This window comes from Magnolia sinica, chromosome 1 (assembly GCF_029962835.1).
Source record: "Magnolia sinica isolate HGM2019 chromosome 1, MsV1, whole genome shotgun sequence".
Lineage (NCBI taxonomy): Eukaryota > Viridiplantae > Streptophyta > Magnoliopsida > Magnoliales > Magnoliaceae > Magnolia > Magnolia sinica.
The window spans coordinates 115,044,593-115,062,445 of NC_080573.1; positions in this window are offsets into that span (position 1 = coordinate 115,044,593).

A 17,853-nucleotide genomic window follows, 5' to 3' on the forward strand; every position below is an offset into this window, starting at 1 on the left:
GGTTTCATTATCCCCGCTGTTTCCTGTGGTGTGATCCACTTGAACTTATTATATTCTTCATTTTTGTTTTCTTTACTAAAAATCTGTAAAAATAGATGGACGGCATGGATATTAAACAAAATCATCAGGTTGGGCCCTACAGCTCCCAACACATCAACCCACCACTGCTGTGGGTGGTGTAGGCAACACCACCTAATCCGCGTCCTAGAAAGAGAGTAGATGGGTGGGTCCCACCTTTGAGGAAAACCCTAGGGCTATGCTAACCTTGATCAGTAGGGGCTGTCAGTGGGCCGGGTCTGATCTGGCTTTAGCCCGATTATGAACTGGTCCGGTCGGGTCTCTGACAGCCCTTCTGTTGAGTCCCCACCATGTTTTGAATGGGTTAGCAAACATGCACAGGAAAGAATTGTATCACGTTGGGATGCCACAAATCAGGACCATTCATTCGTTGGGCCCCACTATGAATGGACCACAGCCAAAAATTGCACCGTTCAAGTGATCCTAATGATCTAATCAGTGGCTTGCAAAATGACCGTGATCAACAAGGAGAAGTGTACCGATTTGAACGATTGAGATCGTCCGATCACAGGGACTTTTGGCCTAGCTGTGCAACTCCCATTTCCTCATGCCTCAAATCATTCTCTTTTAGAGCTGGCATGGATTCAAACAACAGAGTGTGCGTTTGGATTTTAGTATATGTTCATCGAACGGAATGGCCAGTGGGCCATTGGCCTGATTGACGGTTCGGCTCGCTCCTTCTCACATGTCATTTTCGGGCCTGTTTGGTGGACCTTCACCATTGATATATTGGATTTCCACACTCCAAACGAGGTGATTTTTTATTTTTTTTTTCAACCTAGAGCGCGCAGATGCCTGTAGACACTTGAATAGAATGATCTGAACCATCCATTAATATCACCTAATTTGTTTGTGACCCACTTCTTGTCGTACAGCGAACGGATCCTGTTGGACATAAACCACTGTGGGCCCACTTGTCCCGCCCCGAATTGGTGGGCCCCACATGACATATCTGGTGTTTGGATTGCAGATCACCAGACCACTCCATTCCCACTTAGATTTCTGGTACGATTTACTGCAGCCGCACGCTTGCAGATTCTGCTTCTGCTCTACGTCTTACAAGAATTCCACGTGGAACTGACCCACCCAAGCCCGGTTGTAATATAGACCTGTCAATGGGTCAGATTCAGGTCCGGTCGTATAGGACCGTACCCGAGCTACCTGAACCTCAATCAAATCAGGTTCCAATATCCATTCGGTCTATAGAACTAGGTTTTTAATTGGGTGTAACTCCTTAAAAATCAGGAGTTGTGCATGCACTCGACTCCCGAGTTTTCGAGTATCATTTATAATCAATTTTCATTAATATGCATTTAATCAGGTTTAAAAGTGCAGCTTGCAATTTCCTAAAATATAAAGCACAACCAAACAAGTCTACTGAAATGAAAGAGATCTAGCATATACAGGTCCAAATATATAAATGAGTCACACAAGGCGTTGCCTAACAAAAACCACAAAAAAAGAATGATATATCCAAAAAGAATAGACCTAAACCCACTGCTCAGCAATTCAAATCCTGCCTATCAAGTCGATGGAGAGCCACCCATCAGCTAGAAGTAAGACAACCCATCCTCCTTGTCAAGACTCATGCCGTCAGGCTCCTCATACTCTGCGTCACTTGCATCCACGGAAGAGTCTGGTTGGTATTTTAAAACACCGTCCCAGAGTGGGAGTGAGTGATCAACTCAGTGGGTGCTATTAATCTTAAATTGTAACAAGTATCAGTTATATTATGAATTCAATGAAAAACAATCATTCATAAACACCTAACTAATCTTATTAATGCGCATGCATGACGGATGATATAATGCATGCCCTCGCCACAATACTCCCTCGAGCAACTCCATCTATTGATCGCGTATGACCAACACTCATTCGGAGCGACCTCGACTGCCGTCGCCACCCTAACTAGTGCGATGCAATATCGTGTTAGCCGAGTTCTTAGTTGATTCCATTCATCCAGTGGGTTGGGGAATCTAATACACCACACATATTAATGCCTCAACTAATGCGATGCCAAAGTCCCTCAACGTGCGAGGCTAGGGCATCGCGATCCTTAATCTCATTGGGTTCCCCATCCCCGACTTCAAGCACATGGGGAGTGCTGAGAACCGCGATCGCTCGCGATCACTACAGGGAGGTTCGTCACCCCAGCGTAGGCCAACAGTTCGGCCACAGTGTCTCATTCCACCATGTTCGGCTCACGAGTCATTAGATTAGCTTCAGGTGGTTATCGATGGGCTACAACGGTGGTAAGGTGTGTCAGGTTCCATACACGTATGAGCAAACATGGTTAACAAACAAGGCTGGTCAACCAGTAGACTAGACCGCATGAGTTCAAGCAAGTACGTGGTGGAACGACATCGGGCACGAGCGACCCATATAGTCTAACTACTGTCGCCCACATGCACTCGCCCAAATTCATGGGTTTAGCCTCAAGACGATTTTACCAACGAGGCCGCCTTCGCTCTCATCATATTCCTGACCAACCCAAGGGTTTGGGTGGTGATTCATAATATGTCAACTAACAGGGTTATCAACTAACATAAACAACATCATGTTCTCATACTCCTCAACATACAATTCAGAATCTTCTAGCAAGAGAGGCTAACAATATCATGAATAAAGGTGCGTGTGTTATGTGAGTTGGTGAGGAAGTTAAGCACTTCCTTCATCTCATAGAGTTAATTTGCACAAGGGTTAATAAGGCATACATGCTATATGGCAACATCATGTGAAGAAAACTAAACAAGACATAAACGTAAGATCATCAATTTGTACCAAATCATGTGAGAGGTAAGAATAATATCATATGAGAAAATCAACATGACAATTTCATACAATTCCAAACAACTCAACAATTCCTAGGTTTTTTTTCCTAAATTTTTCAAATGCGTTATCCAAACAAACAAAATCATTAGACTCATACTACAATTGGTGCTAGGCCACCTAAGGTTAATAGTCCGCACCTATAAATCGTTGGAGGCTTGAAAAATGACCTAGGAGCATCGAACTAGGAGTCGATCGACCAAAATCCTAAGATAATGTACTTGCATGTTAGAATCTCATGCAAATCCACCCTCAACACAAAAGATTACAAAAAGATGGGCGCTTACCTCCCCAATCGGTTGGGAATCGAGCTTGGAGTGTGGATGTGGGAGAAAGGAAAGAGATTGCTAAAGTTCCAAGTTTCCTTGGACTCCTCCACCAACAACACCCTCCTTCACTCTCTTCTTTCTCATCTTTCTCTTCTCCCTTTTCCCTTTTCCTCCTAGGACAAATTCGTATGGGGAGAGGGGTGTCTCAAAGAAGCTCCTTTTATAATGTCAGATTTTGTGCAAATGTCCCCAAGTGTTGGGTTTTTACTATACTAGCCCTATAGGAGAGTTTTTCTAGCCTTTAGAGCCCACTTTAGGGTATACATATTGATATACACCGTAAGATAGTTAGCCCTAATAGTAATCTACGTATGGACATGTTCGGCCCGCCATTTGGATGCGCCGATCGACAGATATGATAAGAAGTCTGTTCAACGGTCACCGATGGTCGATCGGGGCCGCGGCTATACGGATATGAGTAGAAAAATATCCTTACTCCACGTGTGAAGTTTGGTCATAAACTAACGGTCCGAAATCCTCAACTTTGCTTAAGAGTGGACAACCCAATTCACTTAAGTTTTAGCTTCTTCTTTTAGGGTATTTGCACTTCTCATGCACTCGTCCTTTGGCTTAAGTTAAGCGGTTCTGGACAGTACCCATGTCTGACTCCTGCGATGGATGTCAAGCCCAGGAAGACGGACACTATTCTATAGTTTTGGAACTAGTGGCCCGCCAACGAGCGGTCTAGAGCTTGTTTGGAAAATCGGGGCATTTCTGGAATGAATTAGGTATTGAGATTTCTCGTGGGTAATGATTAGGGTTTGGATTAACTATGTTCATAGTGTGACCTATTTATAACTAGTAAAAGTTGAGATTTGGCCAAGATTACTCTAAACCGTCAGTTTTAGGCTAAAAGAGTAACGGAGTTGATTTGGTCTATTAGTCAAGATTCGGGCCTTATCTGACTCGACTTCGGTTAGATCTTTACCTTAGTTATGATTGTCTTGATTAGTTAGCAATGGGTCGATTAGATTTGAGTCCTATGTGAGTAAATCATGGGGCTAAACTTGCTGTTCAAGTGATCGGGCGGATTCGTTGACTTCCTATGATTGATTAATTGGACTTGTGCGGTTTTTTACCGTTTCCACTCTTGCGTAAACTAACATTGAGTGCTAATGGTCAGTAAGTGACAATATAAGTTAATTACAAAATAAAAATAAAAAAATTCAAGGATTTTTGGAAATCCAAAACAGTGAAAATCCAGGATGTTACATTGGATTTAGGATTAAATAAGATAATTTACATTATGGGGCCATACCAATGGATGGATCAAATCACAACATATGGATGGCTTACAAAACCTTATTGCATTGCTAAAACAATCAATACATATAGTACTACCACTGAAATTAATTGGAACTGAGCCGGACCCGACCCTACCTGATTTTAACTGCAGTCCAAGTTAATGGACTAACCAATTAAAACTACCTAGACCCAACCCAACCCGACCCGATCTATGATACAGGTAAATCTTGGTAAATAATTAATTATTATTTTTTCACGTGGTTTGAAAATGTGAGAGTAATTCCAGCAGGAAAATTGATACAAAAGTATTGACTTAAATTTGTAGACCCCATCATAATGTATATGATATATCCGCACTGTCCATTTGTTTTATTATAATATTTTGGGGCGTGAGGCGTGACTCGAAAAATGAGACAGATCCAACACTCGGATAGCCCACGCAACAGGAAAGAGAGGCCTTAATTCATCCACCATTGAAATTTGTTTCCTTTATTGGGCCCATATTGAGGTTTTTTTTCATCATCTAAACCATTCATAGGGTCACACAAGCATGGATAAGGGGAAGACACAAATATTAGCTTTATTCTAAACTTTTAAGGACCCCAAGAAGTTTTTAATAGTAGACATTCGATTTTCTTGTGGTGTAGTCTACTTGAGCGTTGGATCTGACTCAATTTTTTGCCCATGCCCTAAATTCAGCTGGCATAACAAATGAACGGTGTGTATAAGTCACATACATCATGACGGGCCTCACATTGATTTTGTAAATTTCTCAATTTAAGTGTTAAAAAAGTAAGTTGTCACGTCTTCGCCGAGAAAAATTAGTAATTACCTAGGTAAATAATTATTACCCATTTACATGATAATTAAGTTGAGCCAAAGAATAAAATAGGCCTATCAAATGAAACATGGTATGACATATATTCCAACCCTAGGTACCCAACCTAATTCCTCTATACTCAACCCAGCCGGACTTGACCCAACCCAACCAAAATACATGTAATTATTCCTGACCTAACATGACCTGAGCTGAACCCAATTGGGTTGAGCTTGGATTAGGTCTGGTTGAGAATAATAGCATGTATTACTTGGGTTGGTTTGAGTATAGAGGAGTTTGGGTTGGGCACCTATGGTTGGACTTCAGGTCAAGTCGGGTCACAGGTTGGGGTCCTTGTGGGTCCCAGTCTGGTTGGGTTGACAGTCAACCCAACCCAACCCGACCGAGTTGCAACCCTAAATGAGATCCGCCTAGTCCATCAGGCGTGCTGCATCATAATCATCCTAGAAAATATTTTCTTGTACTTCTACTTCCGTGATTAATGAAATCACATGTAGTGAAGTTAGCAGCAGGCCTTTGGGCTTTTTTGCCATAGAACTACCTTTCCACTTTTGCTTTTCATTGACCATCAGGTCTAAAGAATTCTTGGAATGATGTTTGATTGATCCAGCCTTCTGCAATTCTTAATTCGATGTGGAATTGAGTAAGAGCTAAGCATATCACAGTTTTGTATGATAGTAGATATGACTGTCAAGAAAAAGGATTCCTTTTTAACCAGCGGCATGCCTCGACTCAAACCTGATTGTCCCAACCTGAGTTTAGGATGGGTTGTCAAGGTCCGTGGGTTGGGTGAAAGTTGGAAAATGCCAACCTGATTTGAAAACGGTTTGGGTTTGGGTTAGGCCTGGCTGAGAATAATAGCATATATTACAAGTTGGGTTGAGTATGGAGGAGTTTGAGTTGGGCACTTTATTTAGAATTTGAGTCGAGTTGGATTGCAGGTTGGGTCCTTGGTGCAGGGAGGGACGTAATGAGGTCGATCACCGTCTTTCTTAAGAGATAACAAATCCAAATCCACAAGCTCTCTAGACTCCTCACAAATCTTCCTCAATTCACAAGAGATAAAAGCAGGAATAATTCCTAATATATTTTTAAAAATTATTTTGAAAAAAAAATAAAAATACAACTTTTTAAATAAGGAACTCAAACTTAGGGCGGGGTTTTAGACTTAGACTCTAACTCATACACCCTAAAAATGAGATGAACTCTATTCCTACTAGACCTCATGGTTTTTGGCCAAAAATACTAAGTGTCCAATTTAGCCCAACCGTGTTATTCTCCTAACTTTTTTAAGCCCTTTTCATGTTGGGCACAATTTCTACAACTCAAAAGATCAAAAGTTATACTCAAACTAAAACTTAGGGCCAGAACTCCTGGAATCAGAACCCCCTAGATTTGAAATCCTCTTATTGTGTTTAGCACCCTGGATTGGGAATCAACTTTAATCCAAAAGTAGCTATGCTTGGTATATTTACAGGGGTTTGAATTTAATTACTAAATGAACTTTAATATCTCTAATTAGTAAACATATGTAATATTTGACACAATGGTTATAATAAGCCTGCTGAAATATATACTTTACCCGAAAATGATGAAATTCCAAGCTCAGATGAACCGCACAAGATCATGTCCAAGTGACTAACTAACGATTTTTAACTGTTGATATAACTGAATAATGTTTGGACGGCGTTGATTATCATATTAAAATAATTATAGTGATGCAATTGATAATCTAGTTGTTTTGGGATATCATTAGTGGGCCATGTGCCCATTAGTTTAATAGTCTAATGACACACATATTACACATGCAATTATTGGAAGGATTTTAGATGTAATCCAAGCTCTCACCGTGGATTTGAAACCCCCCTTTTGAGGGGATTTGAAACCCCGTTTACTTTATGGTGCCAAACAATCGGGGGATTTGAAATCCCCTCAAATCCCCCAAATCCATGGTGCCAAATGACCCCTTAGGTTTTTATAGTAAAAACAAAACTAAATGGTACTTTTGACCGTTGATCCGAAGGGATCTCACAAATCCTGCGTGGACAACCCGGCATAGCCGGGTTGGTTGGCTCATGTAGGTCCTCCTACCCCAATATCATATATAATATGTTGAAAAACACAACCCAGCTTGCGAGATACGACAAATTTAAGGTTTTGATGGTCTGAATCGTTTTCACCTCCAATCAGCCCTCTGCTCCATCGTTTCCATGAAAGTGTCTACAACCCACTCTACATCAGTCCTCATGAGTCTGAACTGGTTGTTCGACTCAACCTGTCCAAGTTACATCCCTACATAAGATCCATCTCATTTATATGTTCATCCAGGAACCCAATAATCAGGCCGGTCCAAATTCAAGTAGGCCACACCAAAATAATTCCTTAGGCTTCCAGCTATGAAATCTACTTTCATGATTAATAAGATCGCAGTGAAGTTAGCAGTAGTGACTTTGGGCTTTTTCCTATTAAATCTACGTTACCCCTTTTGCTTTTCATTGACTATCAATTCTAAAGAAATCCTGAAACAGTGTTTGATTAGTTAAGGAATTAAATAACGGCGGAGTTGATCACACTTTCTCTTGAAAGCAGATACGAACGTCAAAGAAATCGATTCTTTTCGTACCCCCAATAAATGATTTTGAGTAAAACGAGGATCTGAAATCTCACTTTTCTTTCTTCGAATCTTTAGTTTGAAAATGTTCGTGATAGATGGATTTGAGAACAACTACGGCTGTTTTTTTTAAAGCTAAAAGCTTACAAGCTTTAAAGGCTAGAATTATAGTATGAAACTGAGGGGAGCGGATTGGATACTGAACGCGTTACGTGGCAAAACGCCATTGGTTAGATACCAATGGTATGTTCCCTTGGCATAAATGCAACTCCGGCTCTTTCTCCGTTTCCGCCGTGCACCCACTGGAATCGGATTGCGTACTGAGTTACTCAGTACGCTCTTATCGTACTGAGTAAACTCAGTTGGGCCCACCGAGAATGCGTGTGGTCTATCCACGCCGTCCATTCGTTTTTCCAGATCATTTTATGGGTTCAACCCAAAATTGATACATATACAAAGCTCAAGTGGACCATACCACTGGAAAAAGTGAAAATATTTATTTCAACCGTTGAAAACTTTCTAAAGCCCCCAGTGATGTTTATTTGTCATCCAACCTTTTCATAAGATAAGAAAGACATGGATGAAGGTAAAAAACAAATATCAGCTTGATCTAAAACTTCTGTTGTACCGAAGAAATTTTCAACGGTAGATGTTCAATTCACACTGTTTCCGGTGGTGTGGTCCATTTGAGGTTTGTGTATACTCCGTTTTTTGGATAAAGCCCTAAAATTATGTGTTAAAAGAGATGAACGGAGTGGATATGATGTATAAATGACACTGGGGCCCACAGAGTTTACTCAGTACGCTTACCGTACTGAGTTACTCAGTACACAATCCGCTCCCGCACCCACTCGGCCACAAAATCAGATTGTGGGCCCACTGTGAATTTATTTGATTTATCCACACCTTCCATCTAATTTTAGGCGTTGAGTTTAAAATTGAAGCTTATAAAAATCTCAAGTGGACCATACCACAGGAAACAGTGGAACCGTTGAAACCTTTCCAGGCCCACAGTGATGTTTATTTTTCATCCAAACTGTTCGAAGGATTAAAAAACATGGATGAAGGTAAAAAAACAAATATAATTTTGATCCAAAACTTCTGTGGGCCCCAAGAATTTTTCAACGGTATAAATTCAATTCACACCGTGTCCTTTGGTGTGGGCAGTTTTAGCCTTTTATATGCTTAGGTTTTGAGCTAAGGCCCTAAAATTATCTTATAAAATGAATGGACTGACACGATAAATACATAAATCATGGTGGACCCCACAGAGTTTACTCAATACGCAATCCGCTTCCCTTGGCCACATACCAGCAAGCTCCGCATACGTTGTTTCTGGACCCTGCGTTGAAAACTTAGGTGGGGCCCACTGTGACGTTGTTGAGAAATCCTTCCCTTTCATCTGTTTTTTGAGTTCATTTCAGGACATGATGCCAAAAACGAACCGTATCCATAGCTCAAGTGGGCCGTACTAAAGGAAAATATGGCTATGGAAATTCATACCATTAAAATCTACCTGGGTTCGGCAGTGATGTTTACAAGCCATTCATACCGTTAATAATTTCATTCCTACTGGGATGAACTGAAATCACAAATATTAGCATGACTCAAAACTTCTATGGCCCACGAATATTTCAACTGTGGATGTTCAATTATCAACAGTAGGAATTAATTGCTAAGATAAAATCTAAATTGAATAAATTTAAGAAATAATGGTGAAATATTAATCTAAAACTTAAGAAATTCATAGGAAGAAAACTAGGGTGCCAAGGATCCACTAGTAGCAATTAGGAAGTTATCTTGTATGATTCAAGGATGCAACTGGAATCAGAGTCCTATCCTATCCATTTGGTAAGAAGAGATTTGTCAGATCTCTGAACTTCTCATGAATCTATTCATCAACAGATACGATTAGTGTAAATTTAGAAGTGATTTCGTCACCTAATCATGCCCAGGAGACTATGACAAACAACAACAATTTACCAATCTCACAACCAATCATGAGAGAATTGCGAAAGTTAGGAAGGGTTCCATCACCCAACCATGCCCAGGAGACAAAGGTGAACAACAGGGCCTCCTAAGTTCACAATCTCATAATGAAAAGAACATACTCAAAGCTATTGCAAATCTACTGTAATTTGAGTCACGATAAATCATTGAAAACTAAAAGTATTCCTTAATAATCAAGCTAGAATCCATAAGAGTTCAATAACCATGAATCAGAGCAAAGCTATCATCCTAATCATGCTACAAGCTTCACCTCTTAGCCCTAGCTAAGAGGTTTAGCCCAACATGATTAGGGCAATTCTCAAAAGAAAAGAATAAAAAAAAAAAAACTAAACAGGAAAAAAACTCTAATCTCTCTCTCTCTCTCTCTCTCTCTCTCTCTCTCTCTCTCCTGTACTTCACGTCCCAAAACTTGGATACCCCTCTCTCTTTCTCCTCTCTCTTTTTATAAGAAGCAAAGGGCGGTAGAATATACGTAAGAAGGTCGATTCTTGCGTCGTGTGTAAGACCTAAATCCTAATCCGTACTGTTCTGTCGAATCCCGCGATCCTTCCTGTCAAATTTCAGCAACCTGCGACCGATAATCAACGTTTGCGCATAACCTTACATCGTATCCTGTAGAATTGAGTCGGCTTTATTCGAGACTTGTACCATTGCGACCGCACCGTCACCGCAGTTCCAACGCCGCGACTTGTCACCGATCCGATACCCTGGCAGGGAGATGTGAGCCGACGTTTATTTCGAAGAAAACGCCCGCGTTTGCAATCCCAAGAGAATCTCTACAGCATGTCTCATCAATCAATCAATCAATCCATCAATCAATCACCTCATGTCAAGTACACACACCCATGCTTTCTTTCTCCACAAGTCAAGCAACCACCAAGTCAACTACCTCTCACCTCACATCCATCACTCACCTCACATCACCCATCGCTCTCTCTCCTTACAACCCTCTCTCTCTCTCTCTTTCTCTTCACAATTTCCAAGCTAAGGAAGTAGTGGACGTCAAAGCCATTCTAAGAGAGAAAAGTGGTTTTTGTGTGGTCCACTTTTTCATCCTAAAATCCCTCATCCTAGCCATTCATTTCCCATCTTTCACCGTTAAAGTGAAGCACAAAGAGATAGGAGTTTCAACGGACCAAGAAGATCGACCGGTGGGTGCTTCTATAAGCTAGATTTTGTGATTTTATGATGAGCCAAGTGAGGCCTACCGATCAATGGTATGGATCTCACTTTGGACCCTAAGATGTGGCCGATGGCCCACCTTGATTATCGTTTGATGTATGATTGAATGCAAGGGAGGGCCCATAGTGTCGGGGTGCCTCTATCACACGTGTGACCCACCTTTTTCTCTCTCTCTCTCCCTCTCTCCTTTTCACTTTTCCTTTCTTGTGATGATGTGGCCGTGAGACCCACTTGGATGGACCCCACTTTGATGTATGAAATTCCCATGCCCTCCAACCCCTTCTTTGGTGGCCCATATCCATAAGTGGGGCCCACCTCAATGTATGTATTATGTCCAAGACTGTCCAGCGTTAAGGGACACTGGACGTTGGATGAAAAACACAAATATAAGCTTGGTTTAAAGACATTTGGGGTGGGCCACTTGTATAGGCCCCACCTTGATGTATGTATTCAATCTATGCCGTCCATTCCTTTCCCAAGCTCATTTTAGGCGTTGAACCAAAAAATGAAGCTGATTCGGATTCCTAGTGGGCCGTAACGGAGGAAACAGTGGTATTAACCGTTAAAATACACCCTACTGCTTCTATAAGTCAAAACATGCCCAATATTGGGCTTGATGAGTTGGTAATGGACTGTAGAAGCCATTGGGTGAGTCGGATTCACCTGGTGTGGGCCCTACCACAGAAAAACCCTAGAAAAACATGATTTCAATATATATATATATATGCATCCAGCAGACGCTGCTGCTTGTCAGAGGCGCAGGCAGCGCCTGCTGCTGGCGGGCGGACGGACAGGGTCCCACGGCTCCAGCTGTGGGCCCCACTTTGATGTTCATTTATCATCCAATCCATCCATATAGTGGGCCCTCATGGCAGTGGACCACCCTCCAAAAGTCAGGTCCATCCAAGACTCAGGTGGCCCACATTATAGGAAATAATGTGAATTGAACTCTACCATTGAAACCCTTTTTTGGGTCCACAGAAGTTTTGGATCAAGCTGAAATTTGTTTTTACTCTTCATCTAGGTCTGCGTGACCTTATGGACAGAATGGATGGCATATAAGCATTATGGTGGGCCTCACGTGGGACCCACCATTAATGTATGTGTTGTGTTCCCACTGTCCAGGCAGACGGTGGAACCCACCAAGATATATGTAATGTATTCACACCGTCCAGCGGACGGTGGAGCCCACCTCGACACATGTGTTCTGTCCACACCGCCCAACCCTTTGGGCGTGTTTGGACTGGCCCATTCCATGGGATTAGATTGCATTTGGGTGGATGGCATTCAATGATGGCTGCGTCCGTAGATTGCTGGCAATCCCATGGGATTGCTCTAATCCAAGTGGAATTTTAACTTGCTTGATTGGCACGCCTGGCCATCCCAGGATTGCTCCTTCCAATCTCTTCCAATACAATCTAATCCCCTCCAGTCTGCCCAGCCAAACAGGCCTTTAATGATGCATGTGTTTATCTGCACTGTCCACTGTTTGGACAGTGGGACCCACCATGATGCATATGTTGCCTCCAAACCGTGTATCCGTTTTGAAAGATCATTTTATGGCATGAGATAAAAATAAGACATACCTATAGTCCAAGTGGACCCCACCTTGGTATACATATAAGGCCATAGGATTAGGCCCATCTTGATGTATTATGGCCCGTTGTTGGGGCCCACTTGAGTATAGACATAGGGCCCAATTGGTGTGGCCCATCTGATGTACATAAGGCCCATGTGATTAGGCCCATTTGATGTAATTGTGGCCGTTGTTGAGGCCCACCTTGATATGAATGTAAGGCCTATGTTATAAGGCCCATTTTGATGTATTCAAAGGCCCAGGGGTTATGGCCCATTGCAATGTACATAAGGCCCGTTGGTGAGGCCCATTAATGCGGCCCATTTGATGAATGTAAGACCCATGTGATACGACCTATTTGATGTATCTAAGGCCTATAGGTCGAGGCCCAATGAGATGTATATAGGTCCATTGCAATGTGTGATTCCCTATGATTTGTGTAATGATGTTTTATGGCGGGCCATGCCTGGGGAACAATGTTGGTTTGACGTCTACATTGTAAGAATAATGTTGGTTAAATGTCCGCATTATGACTCTCCTTAGGGCCCATTGATAGGCTCATACTTGTTGATAATTCATCACTTTGTAACATGCTTAGTATATCTCCACGATTCATGCCCATACGCATCATATGTATGCTTGATATGAGGAATGTTTGATCATAGCATAAGCCGTTGGGCTGAGACATTTATGGGACTCCTTATAAGATGGAGTGTCTCACATGATCGCGTGGTACACGCAGGATTGCTGCATGACTAACGGTGTGACTCATGCATTTCGCATTGTGTGTCGTGATTATTGCATGCCCTAGCGACATCAGGGCTGTGGCTCCACAGACACATCTTGGATGGCCGTATCGGATACCGAAAATGCTTGGTTCTAGCACTGTGGGCACTTAGGATATCCTTGGGTGAAAGTCTTAGAACCTTTTTGGTACCAGGAGATGCTCCAACGTCTAGACCTAGTGGATACACGAGCGCCCGAGTGCCGAATACCAGTAGGTCGCGTCTCCCACTGTGTCGTAGTCGGTTGGAAGGAGGTGTGGCCTTATCCACCCGAGTGAGGGGGCTATAAGATAGGCTGAGTTTGACCAGCTCGCAAATGAGTCCGCTATTGACGAGCCGGGTAGGTATTGGTAGACTACTGGTCAGGCGGATAGTGTGGTCTCTTCCACTTGCTTGGCTATGCAGCTAGGGAGGAGGCAGTCAGTGTGAGTGTACTAGACCCCAGTGATATCCAGAGAGGAACTGTATTGATATGTGTACTTGATGAGTACTGGCACGCTTGCTTTGCATCTCGCATATGACATTTGGCTACATAGGCCTCGCATCGCATGGCCTTGGTATGGCCGATAGCATTCATGCCTTGCATCATATAGCTTTGGTACAGCTGATAGCATTCATGGACTTACCGCATATTTTCGCATTACTCTGATATTGTACACTTAGCATTTGGCTTGCGCACACACTTACACCACCCTCTAAGCTTTTGTAACCTTATGCACGACCGTTGCGTGCAGGTGTCATTGGATAGCAGCAGCGTTGAGGCAGGAGCGCGCGTCTGATCATTTTAGAGCTTTTTTTTATCACATTGTATTTCCTTTTCCGCATTGTACTTAAAGTTTTTGATATAGTGGATATATGGTGTTGTTGTTTTGTGACTTAGTTATGCTTGTGGTTATGCTCTATTACCAAAAAAAAATTCATACTGAAAATCCTCCTTGTAGGATTCCAGGATGGGAATCTGGCGTATAGGCGCTAAGAGCCGAGAATGGGGTAATACGAAGGTTGTCGGCACCGGATTCGGCGATCGAAAATTTTGTGAGCCCGTTTTCCGAGTTTGGCACGTGACATCATGCGTAAGTCTTATGCAGTGAAGAAAAAAAGTACGCAACTCCCTTGCGTTTAGAAAGAATTTCGGGACGCTGACTGTTCGGCGGGGCCCCTAATCGATGCTGTCTTGGAGAAGGAATCTGAGTCCTTTTTTTTTCTTAAGATAAACAATTACCTGTGCGTGGCCAAGTGCGTTCACGACATAAACGGAAAAACATCCACTAATGGATCTCCGTTGGAGTAGCATTTATTGGAAGGAAACAGCCAATTGATATCCACCAATGCCATTTTGCCACATCACTTCGGTAGCCTTTTCGCTACTGAAGCGTTCAATATCCAATCCGCTCCCGAAACTGAGGGCCTATTTGATTTTCTGAAGTAAATGTAATTGCATTGTAAATAGATAATAATTATTTTCATGTGTAATTACAGCATTGTTTTCTAGGATTGATTTGACCCTTACTTTTCTCGACACTAAAATCGAGGATGCTGTCAAATATTTGTAGGGCCACCGTGATGTGTGTGGATTATCCACACCACCCATCTGTTATGCCAACTGAATTTAGGGCATGAGCCAAAAAACAAGCCAGATTTAAGTTCAAGTGGACCACACCATAGGAAAAAGGGAATCGAACACCCACCGTTAAAAACTTCTTGGGGCCACTGTTTACTTTGGTGTGGGCCACTTCAACGTTGGATCTGCCTCATTTTTTGGCTCATGCCTCATAATGCCATGGTAAAGCAAATGGACAACACGGATATGTCATATACATCATGGTGGGGCCCACAAATTTAAGTTAATCCTTTTGGACCATTTTTCCAAGCAGAAATACCCGCCTATTTCCAAACAAGGTGAAATTGCAATAAGTAGGTATTTACAAGGCATTTATAATAAATTTAAAAAATCAAATAGGCCCTGAGAGAAGAAAGTTTTTCATGGGCAGGATCTATATAGGGAGGCCCCATGGGAGCTGGGTCCCACCTGGATGGGGGGACACCCCAAAAATCTCCCAGACTAGAATATCCTGGCCATTTGAACAGTGACCTACAAATATTCAGTTGAGAGAAATTACAGCAAAAGCCCAAAACAAAATACCCCAGTGATTGAATGGTCCAATCTGGGAGATTTTTGCAGAGTACAAGGTTTGCCTAGTTGGTGAACTAACAACATTTTGATGCCTAAATGAGTTTCTATATATATATATATATATATATATATATATATATATATATATATATATATATATATATATATATATATATATATATATATATGGGAAAAGGTACTATGCGCTCGACCTCACGATAAGCTCCCGTGAGGTCGAGCTATGTGGGCCCCACCGTGATGCGTGTCGACCATCAACACCGTGCATTTGATGGGTCCCCTCTAAATTATGGGATATCCCAAAAATCAGCCGTATACAGAACTCAGGTGGGCCATACCATCTAAAATCATGTGAAGACATCGTTAAAACATATAAAAGCACTTGGTGCGGCCCACCTGAGTTTTGAATGCTGCTGAAACTTGGTCTGAACCCTCATCCAAGTGGGACACACATAAGATGGGCTGGATTTGCAAACCACATCTCGGAAGGCCCAAAAAATGATTATGAATGTTTTAACGGTGCATGGCCCCTCCCCACTTCTGTATGTGGTGTGTCCCACAAAAGTCACGGATTGACTTGATTTTTGAGACCTAGGCCCACGATGGAATGGTGCATCTGACTGATGGGGTAGATGTTCGAAACACATCACGGTTGGGCCCACACAGCTCGACCTCATGGGACGGACTCGTGAGGTCGAGCGCATAGTACCTTTTCCCTATATATATATATATATATATATATATATATATATATATATAAAGGCAGAGATCCGGTGAGGGTACAAAATTGATGTCGGGGAATCAAAAGAAACTCTATCATCACATGCTCTTTTTTTTTTCTCTCTTTTTCTTTTTTTTTTAACACACTCACACCCACCACAATGGGGCACTTGAACCCATGACCTCTGTGTTGAAACTCTTGCGAGTCTACCACCGAGCCATGAGTAGAGACCCTATCATCACATGTTGTTGTTGCTTAAGGAGCGGGAGCCGCGACACGTAGGCCCCCTCCAAAGCCCCCCTGCACGCTACGGCTTTTTTAAAAGCTGCTTGTTGCTTGCTCCTTTCACGAATGGAATGAATAAGGCCAACTAACTATGTTGTATGTCTCCTTTCCAGTCAAGGGTGAGGGAGTAGTGCGAGAAGCGATAGGAATGCCCTAATGCGAGTGACCAAAAGGGTTTCGAGTGGTTGCTCGCACGCCACTGCCCTGCTCAATCAGTCGCGGTATCACCTGGCTCCGAGCTCGAAAGTTACCTAAGATGTTTGATATTAATACCATGCGATAACTATAAAAATATAAAATCATGATACCTTAATTTAAGGTGATAAGAAAGCTTCTTTTATTGGAGCTTCCCTCTCTCATTTTCACTTCTAATATTCAGTTCCTTCTTCAATCGAGGCTTGAGGCTCGCAGTTGCGCTCTACTCCTTTGATTTTTGTACTAGCTATTCTTATTATCTAAAATCACATCACATTAAAACATTGAGATTCTAAAAATGAATCATGAATTATATAAGTAATTTGGTGTTTTGAAACAATATAAGAATAATAATTTTATTATCAATTAGAAAAACATGACTAACCCAAGTCACCGCATTGACTTACCTGAGTGAAATTTCATAGGTGGGCCGGATGGGCCCCGAGTCCCAAGTTTGCAAAACCTGGCATAGAATTATACAACCTCATCAAATCAACTGTTTTTGAAACTTTCGATCACCAAATCATGGGCCCCACATACATGGAATCCTTCACGACCTATCAATTAAACAAAGGGCTTTATTATATCTTAGCAACTCACATTTGGTATGCTCGGGATACAAATGCCAACATGGAACCTCGAAATCATGGTCCCTGGTCGATGGATCATGGCCCAAAATGATACAACTAAGAGAACCTATCCTAAAATATCTGAGTCTGTCCAAAAGCATTAAAGAGGTGGCTAAAATGAACTGGTCAGCAGCTCAACCCAACAGGCCTGATCGGATGGTTAAGGTTATCTGATCAATGGTATTTCAAGTGATGCTCCATTCATGATAGGGTGCACAGTGTGGACTTTGGATAGGCTAGATCAACAGGAGTTAGGAGTCGAAATTTCTTCAAGATCTGGTATATGACCTCATCAGGATGGAGATATTGTTGTTTCAGATTCAGCTAAGGTAGGAGCTTATGGGTTATTCATCAGGATGCACTTTGTTTCATGACTGTAATTTACTTG